Source organism: Dreissena polymorpha, chromosome 5 (genome assembly GCF_020536995.1).
Source record: "Dreissena polymorpha isolate Duluth1 chromosome 5, UMN_Dpol_1.0, whole genome shotgun sequence".
Taxonomy (NCBI): Eukaryota; Metazoa; Mollusca; class Bivalvia; order Myida; family Dreissenidae; genus Dreissena; species Dreissena polymorpha.
In genome coordinates this window covers 121,505,961-121,520,645 of record NC_068359.1, presented here as the reverse complement: position 1 = coordinate 121,520,645, position 14,685 = coordinate 121,505,961, and the positions used below count along the sequence as shown (strand labels likewise).

General features: G+C 33.5%; 1 pseudogene; it reads left to right on the top strand.

The window, feature by feature from the left end:
* The first annotated feature begins 1,429 nt into the window (after positions 1-1,429).
* On the top strand, positions 1,430-7,104 carry LOC127880573 (galectin-4-like; annotated as a pseudogene).
* Positions 7,105-14,685: the final 7,581 nt, after the last annotated feature.

The following is a 14,685-nucleotide window of genomic DNA, read 5'->3' as shown; positions in this document are numbered from 1 at the left end:
TAGTAATTGAAGACGACTGTTCGCAATTTTGCTATAAGTTTTGGGGTACTTGAATATTAAGAAATTGTTTAACATGTCGAAAATATAAAGCATAGTAAAGTAAATTGTAAAAATATAAAAATTTGGTGATTAATCTTAAATCATATATCACAAGTGTAAACGTGCACGATTGTAACATTGAGTCCTCAAAATTAACTAAAGACTACTCATCTCTCTATGCGAAGTGTTGTAATTTAAGTTTAGACCACTCAACAAATGTAAAAATAAATCAGTATCAAATTGTACTTATTTTGTTTATTGGTCGTTTAAAAGCGGTCATCTAACATAATCTCTTAAAGTTCCGCCATATTATTTGAATTCCCTTCGAGCTTTATATTTATTGTAATAATTATGAAAATACTATACTTACCGGAATTCTGACTTCTTTAAACATGTCACACTCTGTTAACTTCAATCTAAAAATGTCGTTTTGTAATATTGTATTTAAAGTAATGTTATCATATAAGAAAATATTCCTTTATTGGATTTCAATTATATTTTTTGCTTGGGTGAAATGGTTCTGCGAAGGCTGTGTTTTAATTTACGTGACTACTATACAGTCTTCGACACATGGACATGCACATAGTACCATAGTCAATTTCAAGCTTCTACCTTATAGATTATAACGTTATAGAACGACGAACACATGGGCAGGTGCAATGTAGAGCTTCATGCACAAAGGTCCCACGCTGGGCGCCATTGTTGCCGGGTGGTGAAAAGTATGCAGCCAGTCCGGGATACGGACCCGAACATCCCGCCTTCAGTGCGAGTGCTCTAACGATTAAGCTAACAGGGCCGCTTACGCATATTATCGCGTAGTCTGCTTATATGCAATACGTTGACACAAGATATTACCTGAAACAAACATATACCTTACAATATGCACACCCGTTTTATAAACTGTACTGAAAGCATGATTATTTAATAACTTGTTATATTTTACATCGCTTAATGTCATAGTTTTTCCCCACCAAAACGAAACTGGGACATTACTTTATTATCCGTATATATAGAGTACTCGGTGCAGATACTTGCCCAACACATAGATAGATTAAAGAACCGTTTAATGTACAGACGGTCATTAAACATACAAGGCCTGGTAGTAATTGCAAATTATGATTACATTACGTCCTAAATATTGGGCGGATTTTATTTCGTAATTCGTTAATTCTAAATATGTATTAATTAACTGCATACTATTATACAATAAAATTTATTTCCATTTCTTATGAGCATGTCACAAATGATATTATTATAAATTCAACAAACTTTTAATGCGTAAAGCGTGTGTGTATAAGGCATCGATTGGCTTTTGAAATCGTTGAGTTTCTGTTCAGTTGAGTTCACTAGGATTGCTAAAAATGAGCACTTTGCAGTTTGATGAAAACACCTTGCGACGATGTCTAATGTAGTCAGAAACCCGGTGAATGGAATACTTGCGTAATTGTATATTTTAATTATTGTATTGAAGTCATATCTTATGAAGTATTTTCATAAGTCATTAACTATTTACGAACTACAACAACTAGGACATTAGTGCATTTGGTTTTAAGCAGTTGTGTTATATAGGTGAATTTTATGTACGTCAGTCTGCCACCTGCATGTAATTTGTAAGAAGGTACATCGATAATTTTAAATTGTATGAAATCTTATATATGGGCTATTTTATGTCACTGTCACCTTATATCTTAAATATATTTCCTATATTAACGACATGCGCGCGCTAACATTATATGTGTCGTATTCGATTCCGTTATCAATGTATTGTATAAAAATAATTATTCATTTTCTGACTGCGTTTGTGGATTTTCGTTGTTTGTGATATTAAAACCAACGCATCGGAACGAAAAAGAACGAGTTGCAGACTATGCGAACAGTACTATTATCAACCATAAATGTAAACATTTTTTGGATTGAAATGGGAATTATATTTATCACGCTTTGCTAATGCTGAAGTCGTGTTCTAAATATTTGTTATGGGCTTATTTAAGAAAACGAGTGTGCTAATTATCAAGATTTACAACGAAGATATCCGACAATATCCTTTTCAGTAAGCATGGAGTCGTGTTACTACGCAATCCTGATTAATTCGCCTTGATTTGACACGTACACTTTTTGTAAAAAGAACGAGTCTTTCTAAACTATTTTTAACCTGCCGATTTGTTAAGAAGGAAGCATCTGCTAGCCTACGAAATAAATACTAAAAACGCGTAAACAAAACTGATATTCAAAATGAACATGAAATTATTAATCTTGCAATAATCAACGTTATAATTCTTATTTTGCAAATATCAACTGGCTTTTAGTTAAGATTGAATAATATGAGAAATTATAATAAATACGTGCATTACAATTTAAACATAAAACTTATGATTTGATTTAAAGCGTAATTGTGGTGTACGTATATATATGTTAAACTGCATTATTTAATAACTGAATATGCATTTTGTAAACAAAAACGTGTTTGTCGAGCAACGTGTGCGAGTATAAAATTACAGCTTCTTCACATGGAATATTTGCTGATAGTTTACGATAAAACACAGTTTTGATACCAATTTAATCAATTTAGGGAGACCAATATGTATTGTTTGCAGGTTTTGAATGTAAAGCAAAATATCACAACCACCATCAAACTCCAAACCATGAACCCGCGCTTGGTCTTCCAATTCTGTTTTGTAAAGACATTTCAACAATAATGTTATTCGGTGAATTGCAAAATTGATCAATAACTAGAAATTTGAATACGCTGTGACTTTACAAGCATTTGAAGTGCTTTCAAGCGCAGTTTATTTGCTCAATCATTCTTTCAGCTGATAACGCAAAATTGACTTATTATCATTACGTTCGTAAATCTTAAATGATATCTGAGCTTTCCAAAGGCAAATAAAGGGATATTAGAACACCTGCGGTATCAACAAAGACATATCTCTTATATTTGCCCTTCAGTATATTTTATTATAACTGATAATACTTGAAACGCCATAATTGTGCCAGTGTGTCTGTCAGTTTGTCTATATGTATGTCTGTTTATGTTTCTTTCTGTCTGACATTCTGTCTGTCTGTCTAGACCAACAACGATCCGACTAAAGTCGGTATCTTCAAAGAGGCCGATATGGTGAAAATAGTACAGTGTTGTTCTTCTTGTGAGACTGTTGTGGTATTTGTGCGATTTATTTAGCGGTTTATACTGCAGTATAAGGATTTTACCAATTTCCTGTTTCTAAGGTCATTTGTGACACTGGCTTACACCAATTACTATTGATAACATTTTTTTACGGCTGACATTGTTACAAGCGGCCTTAAATAACGGATTATGATACTCGTCGTATAAACCTACCTAGCTTTAAATATATCGGGTTAAACCAGAACGATTCTTGAATTTGTTTAAGTATACGAATTAAGCAAATGATTCAATCAATATTATATTCAATGCATAGCACTATTTATGATTGGAAGTTGCATAAATGGGTTGTAGATAAAATGTCGAATAGTAAAACGACGGTGAAATGAACGGGCCGAAAGGTTAACATCTTACGCCCCTCTCATATCGAAAGTTGGGGCATATAAAAACGCTAAATATTATTTCTGCGATATACTGGTATTTTTCAATTGTTTCGATTGGTGCAAACAAATGTCAATCACATGCGATCTTATTAATGCTTAAATGTTTTCAGCTTATATTTCAGCCTGATACCCATGTATTCATATTTCGCATATATAATGTTATAGTCATATGTCCTTCAAACATATGTTTCAAGTACTGCTTACTGGATAATATGACCGTAACATGAGCATACACGCTTATATCGAATATTAAAGATTCTTAAATTTCACGCCAAGTAATTTATGAAACACATGCATGAACTGTATGATTTTACAAGATAGACAAAAACTATTATTTGTCACCAGGAGTGAATTGAACCGAACGTCCAGATATACAAATTCAAATCAAATAAATATGCACGTTGCATAATTATGTCAGTTGAACTTAAGTTCCCTAATGTTAGGGGTATTCTAATAAAGAGTTCCTGAATGGTCTATGTGTCTGTTTTGCATATTACAATAAATTGCCTAAACATTCCTTGGCGGCTTGTCAATATTTTTACTTCAAGAAAGACTGTAGCCATGTTAAACAATGTAGATGCATTGCAATTCCTGATAATAACACCATTGGCACATATCCGTGATTTAAGACTACCCCATACGTGGGCCTCATTTCAACGAGGATGACAGAGGGCGCCACGATTCACGTGAGGGGTACGACGGAGAAGCATCACAATGGGTAAATAGTTAGATCAGAAATGCAACAAAATTATTTGCAATTGTATTACACGAACATGATCATTATAAACTCAATAATCAGGTCATGAGCAAGCAACAATATATATGTGACCAATATTTAATGTTGAACATCATTCAATGTTGTCTGTAAATATTTTGAGACTGATGCAAAGTTATGTTCAGAATATTATTTTCCGGATCATTAAAGAACGTGCTAAAATCCTAACGTTAATTTGTATATTGTAATACTAATACTTAAGATTACCGACCCCAGATTTCTGTACCAATACCCAGGTTCCTGATCAGCCTTCAGTGTGGCGGTAGTACGGATCCCAGGAGCGACTGTGCACTGGCCTTCAACCCGCGCTTCAGCGAAAATCAAGTAAAGACGTGATTGTCTATTTCAGTTTTTGATCAACTTGTGGAGTATGTAATGGGACGAATCACTACGAATGTGGGACGTTTTGTCAGAATTGTATTTAATGTGCCTCCTGCAAATTCAAATTCATCTGTTTGCCTGTAAATTGATTGCAGTATATCTTTTAGAGCGAGTGTCCTGCATCCGAAATATCTTGTTTTAGTTCTCTTTATCAAACAAGACTTGATATATTGTAAAAGAACTTCATTACAAAGTAAATTACAATTGTTAACTGAATCTGATATGAAGACGCGTTGGAAATTAATCTGATGTGTGTGAGTCTACGTTCACGTTGAGTATGAATCAAAACAAAATAAAAGTGTCTGCTCTCTAACTTGTCAATTGGTTTAATGATTACGATGAATCGCACCAAGTATATTTACATACTTTAACTAAACATTTAAAATTCGGATCCGGTGCTGAGAGGGGCAATCATTTAATTGGAGAACAATATCAACTATTGAGACCTAAATTCTGCATTTAAATATTGACTTTTGTGATGAAAAGTATGATGACTAAAATATTATCAACGTTTTCAGCATAACTAAATTTCAATATAACAATATATATTGACGATGCATTTAAGCAAAAAGTTGCATGTGCTCTTATCGCGGTTATGTAACTATTCCTGAAAATAAAAACAGTATAATAATTGGTTAATTTGTGTTACTAAAATAAACAAATTTGGTGTTCCGAGTGTTTTGCTTTTCTTTCAGGTCATCAGAAATAGTCTTCAGAGCGGCTCCTGGGGACAGGAAGAGCGTCACGGAGGTTTCCCCTTCCGTAATGGCGAATACGTGGAGGTGTCGATCGTTGTCCATTCAGGAAATTGATCGGTATAGATATACACCTAAATACAATATTATCAATAATTTAAGATAGCATATGAATATGCAATAGTTTGTGCGCTTTTAACGTTGCATCATCATATCGATGGTTTACGCGTGAAACTATTAATCATATAGATAATTATAAAGCACCTGCAACAGTTGCACGTTAAACCAACGTGTCATGACATACATTTAACTTAAAGCTGTGGCCAATTTTGTTAAATGTTTGATTTTTAAGTATTCATATTTACAAAGAAAAAGTATTATACTTGTTTCGAAATATGACCGTGGTAAGTATAGAACACGGCCTCAAGTAGCTAGATAAACTGGAAAATATTTAACACTTGAGTACCTACATGTATCTAAAATTGGCATATATATTGCCAGCTACATACTATATGCTCTTACTGCTGAGCTTAATTGCATCTTCAGGTGAAAGTGGATGGACGCCCTTTCTGTGACTATAACCATCGCATCCCGCTACAACGCGTAAGCCACATCTCCGTCGAACAAGGTATTCGTATTCAAAAAACATATCGAACTTATTTTGTATCGTTTTAAAACGCCCTATCGTAACTTATTCCAAACTTCATCACATACGTTCTTAGCGACTGTTACTAATTAAAATTGACTGATATATGTCGTTTATGCATATTGTCTTATTATATATTAAATATTAAACCCTATTCGATAAACCTTACTAAGTTTTCTGTTTCAGGCCCCTGCATACCCAGGTATTCCAACTGGACTTGGCGGGTCAATCCTCAATCCGGTGCGTATATACTTATATATTTTTCATATCTCAGCACGGGTATCTATCGATTAGTTCATAGTAGCGCCATGTCAATAATAATACAAGTTACGTCTATGGTCTTGATGAGCCTTCAAGTGTATAAATGTAATGTAGACTCATAGAATTGGTCACATATGTGCATTTGAATGAAAACAACATTTATGATTATATACAAAGTGTTCATCTTAGTCATTACCATTATTGTAATTTTAAAAACCTTTTATATAAGTGCTTTTCTAATAAATATTGTATCATGTGCATCTCTTGGATATTTGTGAAATATGTTCATATATATTGCAGTCCATACCGCTCGTGTACAACATGGGATCCGTCCATGCTGGCAAAATGATCTTTATAAGCAGTATCCCTCATCCTAATCCCAGCAGGTTAATATGCAGTTTTCCTGACAATCGTTACAGTATTAACAGTATGATATTTATAAGCGGTACCCCTCATCCTAATCCAAGTCGGTTTATATGTATTCATTTTTAATAAATTTATATACATAACAAATACAAATCCAGGATTAACTTTACATCAGGTTCACCGTAAACTTCGAGAGCGCACCGAACGGGCCGGACATTGCCTTCCACTGCGACTTTCGGTTCAACTTCGGTGAGAACCATAACGTGGTCGTTCGCAACACCAAGACGAGCAATAGCTGGGGGAAAGAAAAGCGCTTATCAGTTATTTCCCCTTGGTTTCCAATACCGTTTTCGAGATGATATTCCTCGTGGAGAATCAAGGCTTTAAGGTGTGTGTTTGTTGCATATGGTTGCATTTTAATGTTTCAGGTACATGTAATTCAATATTTGTTATTCAATCGTTCAGTTGTCATTTTCCTTCATAAATAATGACAACAAAGAGACACCAGGAATGAAACCTTTGTCACCATTCGATATTGATGTGTTTAAGAAAAGTAACATATCACTCACCGAGACTTTAAAATATACATACAAAGACATCTTTACTATTCATAAACAATTATTAAACAAAAACACGCAGTCATGGCACCGAAAAAGATACCATCTGGAAGAAGCCGCGCTACATGGTGCAGAACAGTTCTCACTTGTGTTCATTGAAATTAAAAACATATGTTAAAATACGTGTATAAAACAGTGTCACTAAACAAACATAAACATGGCCTAAATTGTATATGCGATATGTCCATAGTATGTATGGCATTTGTTTAAACACTTGTTTAATAACAACCACAACTATTAATATTGAATTGGTTTAAATTAATTGTAGTGACGATGAAAGAGCCAATTGAGTTTAGCCCGAGTCTTCTAGAAGAAAAATAATTTGCTTTGTTGGCTAAACAAATTTTTGCTTAAGTAACAATAAATGAGTTAGTAGCATACGCATTATTGTTGTTGTTTTATTTCAATTTTGATAATTAATAAACAAACATGTATTTTGTATATTTGTACAAAAGATGTTAATTTGCTTGTTTGAACATTACATACAATGTACTATATCATTTCTTGACCAAACAATGAACGAGTCTCTTGAAATAAATTAAATATCAGTGGATGGCGATAAAACAAAACATATTTTCTGATAATGCTTCTTGGATATCATTATTCGTTTAACAGGTTATGCAGATAATGTTAAACATTATAGCATCTAAGATTTTGTACAGGTTTCATTTGCTTTTTCCTCAAATAAATAACTTTGGATATTATGTAATTCTGTACTGCTAAGAGCGTTGACAAACATGTATTCATATCCCTTGTTTTGCAGGTTGCAGTGAACAACAACCATCTTCTTGAATACAAACACAGGATGCAACCACTGAGCAAGTTAACATGGCTGAGAATAGACGGTGACGTCAGAATCACGCACGTGCGCTTTCAATGATATCTTTATATCATAGCATTCAACTGAACATCCAAAATCTATGGAAAACATTTCAGTGAACTACTTAAAATGTCGTTATTAAGAATGACTTTGAAAAAAGTTCATTATTGAATGTAATATTTGTGTACCATTAGTGTGTTTAATATAGACTTTTGTGTTTTATTGATATACGAGTAGTTCATCCGCAGAATATGTGAACTGTACGTTTATTGTTTCGGAAGCGATAGAGGTAATCATTTGTTTGGTTTGATTTCTTTTGTTACAAATGCCAACAGGAAATGTTCTAGTTTTAATGTAACGCCGAATATCGTGTTGTACATATTTAATTTTTCATTTGAACACACGTGCCTTTGTTACACTACCAAAACATATGATCATCAGAATATGGACGTCAATGTTGGTATGGCATTTGTTCTCAATATAAATTATGCCACATTAAACACGTTTTCTGTTTGCAATAAGAGCAATATTTTTCACGCAAATCATAACCCGTTTCCTCGTATACATTATTGCCAATGATTTAGAATTTAGTGATAAGGCTAACATAATTTCTTACTACGTTATTTATTAAACATGACGCTGATTCCTTTTGCACGTACAATTCATCAAATAAGCAATAGGTGCGCACACTTAGCGTAGTTTACATAAATTGCGTATTCCGTTTCTCCGTTTTTTGTCGGACCATGTTTCGGCGATAAACGCAATCTGATTGGTTACTGTGATTGACAGTTGGCGATTAATCAATTCCGAACGGAAATTCGACCTGAACATGTATGATGCCATAAGGCGGTTTCGCTTTTTCATGCTTACGTTATCATTTTGCTCATGTCATATAAACCAGCATCTGATCAAATAATCTCTACTTTCTGCATTTCATATTAAACATGTGACAGTATTAAAACGACATTAAAGTGGTCATACGATTGCTCATAAATATCATAAAACACGAAGTTGTATTATTCGGTGTAAACGCAGTATTTAATTGAGTGGCAGTGGAAGCCTGTGCGTTTAGACTAGTCGTTGACCCAAATTGCACTGTTTTTTTAACAGCGCTTTGATGAGGACACACGTCACGTGTTGTTCTTTAAATTGTTCAAATGAAACTTCGTGTTTTTGACTACGATTATAAAGCGGCTTTTATACAACCATGCATATTTCGTTTATTCACATACGTATGAATAAAACGATCGCATCTGTCTCGTTTTAAAGTTTGAGGAATACGGCTTAAAATCAAAATGTTCGCCAGGACCACATTTATACTATTTTGTATTAGCTGATAACAATGGACGCATATATCTTATTTTCAAGATAATACCATATACTTGCGTCATATTTATCATCATCTTACTACAAAATAAGACAGCAAAGTGTAAATATAGAATTCCATTTTTTTCAAACGTGTGCGCGATTCATTCTTATGTTTTTGTCAAATAACGTTAGGCACGATCGTAGCTGCCTGTCAAAAACGGAAAACACTTCCTACAATAATAGACTACATGATACTAGTATAATAACAATATCCAAAAGCATAAATTTTATTAAGAAAATAAATACTTTTCGTATTTCAGTCAAAATTCCATCCTTCACAGAAATAACACTGTTTAATGAGGACAAACGTTCTTTCAGTTACATATATTCCTTAAAGTTGTGTTCACCCCTACTTGAAACGGAAGACTCGAGCGATAGAAAAGCCACTGTCAAAATAATATTTGCATTAATACAACATATATAGCAATACAGGTAATTGTTTTTTAAATAATTAAATAAATGGCCGTATACACTATACATTCATTGTAGTCTAGCACAACGTGTACGTGTGTATAATTTATATTCCGCCACTTTTTCCAAGTATATTTACGGTATTGAAAATATCTTCAATAAGGCGATAAAACTGTTGGCACAATTATTATTTTCCTTTATCAGTGTCCTGTTTCAATTTTTGATTAGCACTAAAAAAATAAAATATAACAAAATCTATATTATATGTGTTTATTTTAATAATGATTGTAGACATGGTTCGTTTTTCAATATGCAAGCCCAGTTTGATAGTTAAATCTTATGTTTCGAAACAGATTGGGCATCTCAAAATAATCTATATTAAATTAAAACAAGATCAATGTTTGTGAAACACAATGCCCCCTAGTGCGCCGCTTTGAAGCCGCATGACAGCTATTTTAGAAAAAAAATTACCCTTAACCTTGAAGGATGACCTTGACCTTGACCTTTCAACACTAAAAATTAGCAGCTCCATGCGATCTATTTTCAATATTTCAAAACTTATGACCAATGTTTAAGTTTTGGGACAGACAGACAGACACACACAATGACAGACAGACAGGCAAAACACAATATACCCCCGATCATACAATCTGGGGCATACAAAACAAGAGTCAAGCAACGGATATTGAAACTCGTATATTTATAACTTGATACAATTTTACTATGTTGTCTGTGTTGTTTACGTTTTGTTTTAACATTACATTAATGTAGATATTTTCATATTATAGCTTAATTTCATTGTAGACTAACAGCAAAGAAAATATGTGTGCAAACATATCGCAAAACATCCTAATGTTTTATTTCTGGTTGATATTGGTTCTTAAAACATATTTTACACTGTTGTTTATTTGATGACAAAGAAAATAATGAGACAACAAGAAACGACCTGTGAATCTCAACTCAAATTTAGTGTGCAGATAAGCTTATCTACTTACACACTCAAGATATATAGAGCAAGGTGGGTTTCCTTGCAACAGTGACTCCGACCTATATCCGACTGGGCCTGTAAAAGTCAGAAGCTAGGCCTTTACATAAGCATAAGATTCATTGCAATCTATCAAGTCAAACCCAAGTTATTAAGTGGTAAAATGTTTGTTCTAATATTTTAAGTTACAGTGACCTTGACATATTAAGCCTAAATGTTATGTTCAGAAGCACGGCGGTTAGCTTGTTAGTACAGTCCCCGGTCATACCTATATATATGGGCAGAATCGTAAAACAATATAGCGATTATTGTTTTGGGGTCGAGTACGGTAAAGTACGAAAACAACCTTATATTCATTATTCGACTGACTGTTTAATTCAAACATAAACAAACAAAAAGGCGGATACGGGGGAATTTAGCGGAGAGAAGGTAAGAACACATGCAAATACATCTGTAACAGACGGAAACTTAGTTGCAACTCTGCGTTTTTGCTAAATCTATGTATTTATATTCCATATGCTAGTATTGCTATTAATAGCATTATAATTCACATACCTCGCGACGCTACAATGATTTTCGCCTATTGCATGTATTTATGATCATTTATATATTATTTTATCGATTCAAAACCGATTTGACCATGTGTTCAATATAAACCGTGAGAAAAATATGTTTCAATGAATTTATGTAAAGTTTATTTCTCGATATAGTATCTATATGCGAAATAACTATCTATTCCGCAAACTGTGGCTTTCAGCTTAAACAAACAAAATAAATCTATATGCACAAAGTTGTATGTGAGTGGCGTATACAGCTATGTCCGTTCTATCACAGGCTATATACTGTTAAAGATATAAACCTGGTAGTGATATGCACTTTGATAGTGTACCATTTGGTTTGAAATTAGAATACATTGTATATCGAATTACACGATCACACACTACATGTACAAAATGGATATTATATATATATATATATATATATATAATATATATATATAACTTTTAACACGTGCATATGCAGTCGGACTGTGCCTTATTGCTGAACATTTCGTAAGGATTAAGAAAACTCGCAGTTTTCTATGCGTCTGTTCGTGTCGTTAATGTTGTCACTGAATTGTTTAAGTGTATAACGTTAAGTGGACAGTTTTTAATAAGTAATGATTAATATATGTGTGTTGTGTTAAATATGATTTTCTATCCGTCACTCAATTTTCAATTTGTGGTTAAATAATGTATCATTATTTTATTAGGTAAAAGAAGAAAACTATAAAGCTGTTCGCAGATGTATCGAGAATGTTAAAATGCATTTCAAAGATGCTCGAAATTAAGAAGAGCGTTCATATTGGAGAGAAAACAAGTCCCGACAACGATTTATACTTAACACACAGCCAATATTTGGATTTACCACAAGTTTGGCGCCTCTGAACTAATATCAGTCCATATGAAGGTCAATGTCACAATGTGGTTTTAGTGAGGCGTTTAGTGGTTTAGGTGTTCAAAGTCAAAATCTATGCACGTATCAAAGCTGTGTATGAAGTAGTTTAATGCACTACGGAACGTAATAGTTTTGGTAATTCTCGATAATCGACGGGCGAACGAACGCACGAAAACATAAATAGAAGGACTGACTTGCAAGTTACTGTATACCTCCCGGATTGGTATATGTTCGAGAATTAAATTAACAAATATATTTTTACATTCGACAGTTATGGACTGGAAATTGTAAAGTCAGCAGAAACAAAACTGATTAGAATTGTACTAAATTCAAATAATATAATCTAATAAAATATTAACTTGTGAGTATAATGATTACAATTTAAAGTTATATTATGTGCGTTTTTAACTGTTGAATTGAGCTGAAAAGATTTAACAGGTCAAAATAGTTAAACTGTGGTTACTGACCAATTATCTGCAACTCATCTTGCTACCAGTTGTTTATAAAAATATATTTTATATTCGATATTTTACGTGACTGGTGAGTCCTGTAATCCGAAATGATCCGTAAAACAAAAGTGTGTCTTTGTGTCGTATGAACGAATCTGCACTAAAACTAAATTTAGTATCACATTGTACATGCATGATCAGCTGTCAAACGAAAGTACGGTTGATATTCAAATGCATTACTTTTCTCTTTCCGGGATATTGTTTTCGTATGTTGATGCAGCATTAACAAATATAAGAGTATATGAAGTAAAAACACCAAAACTAAACAACGTTTGCGATAGACGCCTATAAACTGTTAGATGTCCATAATATCACTTTAACCCAAATGAAAATGCAAGTAGCTGTTTTTTATTCAGTGTAATGTCATTCGATTCTTCAGGATAGAAATATTGTTGCATATCAGAGTCCTACCCAGTTAAGTCCAAGAAGAGTAGAAATAAAATTGCAAAACCAGCATCAAAGTTCAATGAAGTTATAACAAGAGATGTGTTCGTCAGAAACACAATGCCCCCTATTACGCCGCTTTGAAATAAATTTGTTTACCTTTCACCTTAAAGGATGACCTTGACCTTAAACTTCCATCAGTCAAAATGTGCAGCTTTTTATTGCGCCGCTTTGAAATTAAAAAAAATGACCTTGAAGGATGACCTTGACCTTGAACTTCAACCACTAAAAATGTGCAGCTTTTTATTGCTTCGCTTGGAATTTTTTTTTTTACCTTTGACCTTGAAGAATGACCTTGACCTTGAACTTCTACCACTAAAAATGTCCAGTTTCATGAGAACGCCGCTTTGAAATTAAAAAAAATACCTTTTACCTTGAAGGATGACCTTGAAATTGACCTTGAAGGATCACTTGACCTTGAACTTCCACAACTCACAATGTGCAGCTTCATGAGAACGCCGCTTTGAATATTTTGTTTACCTTAGACCTTGAAGGATTACCTTGACCTTGAAGGATGACCTTGACCTTGAACTTCCACCACTCACAATGTTCAGCTTCATGAGAACGCCGCTTTGAATTTATTTATTTTGATTTTTGACCTTGAAGGATGACATTGACCTTGAACATCCACCACTCAAAATGTGCAGCTTCATGAGATACACATGCATGCCAAATATCAAGACTATCCGGTGAGAGACTATCATATACGCTAAATATTACGTTCACTACCACGGCTCTCTTTCCGTTAAAGCGTCGACGCAAAGTGGTACCTCAGAGATGAGTGAGCAGATGCATTATCAGGTTGTTTTAATTAAATTGATGACCGCCTGGAATCCCATACAGTTTGAACAATATTTTCAATGAAAATGTTTAGAAGCAATATGACATTATGACTGGCAAATATATATATTAACGATCAAGATGCGTGCTTGTCGCTGCTATTGGTGTCTCCTTGATGAGAGAACAAATCATTTTGACGTATAAAACACTTTACACAATATATCAGGTTATGACAATATTGTGAGATCCACACTTTCAGGAGCTCGTTCCGAACAGGAATTTCAACCATTGTTTAATAACAATAAAACAAAAAAAATGTTATACTTGTAATTTGATTTAAATTAGTAACATTCTTAATGAGTTAAACCTGTTTTAAATAATAAAACATTGCTAGTCACGAAAGGCAAAATCGATATGTCCGTATCAATTACATAAATCGCATGTTAGGACTCATTGAACTTGGCTCCTACACATGTTAAACAAAATACATCGGTTCAAAGAAAACATATCGAACTTATTTTGTATCGTTTTAAAACGCCCTATCGTAACTTATTCCAAACTTCATCACATACGTTCTTAGCGACTGT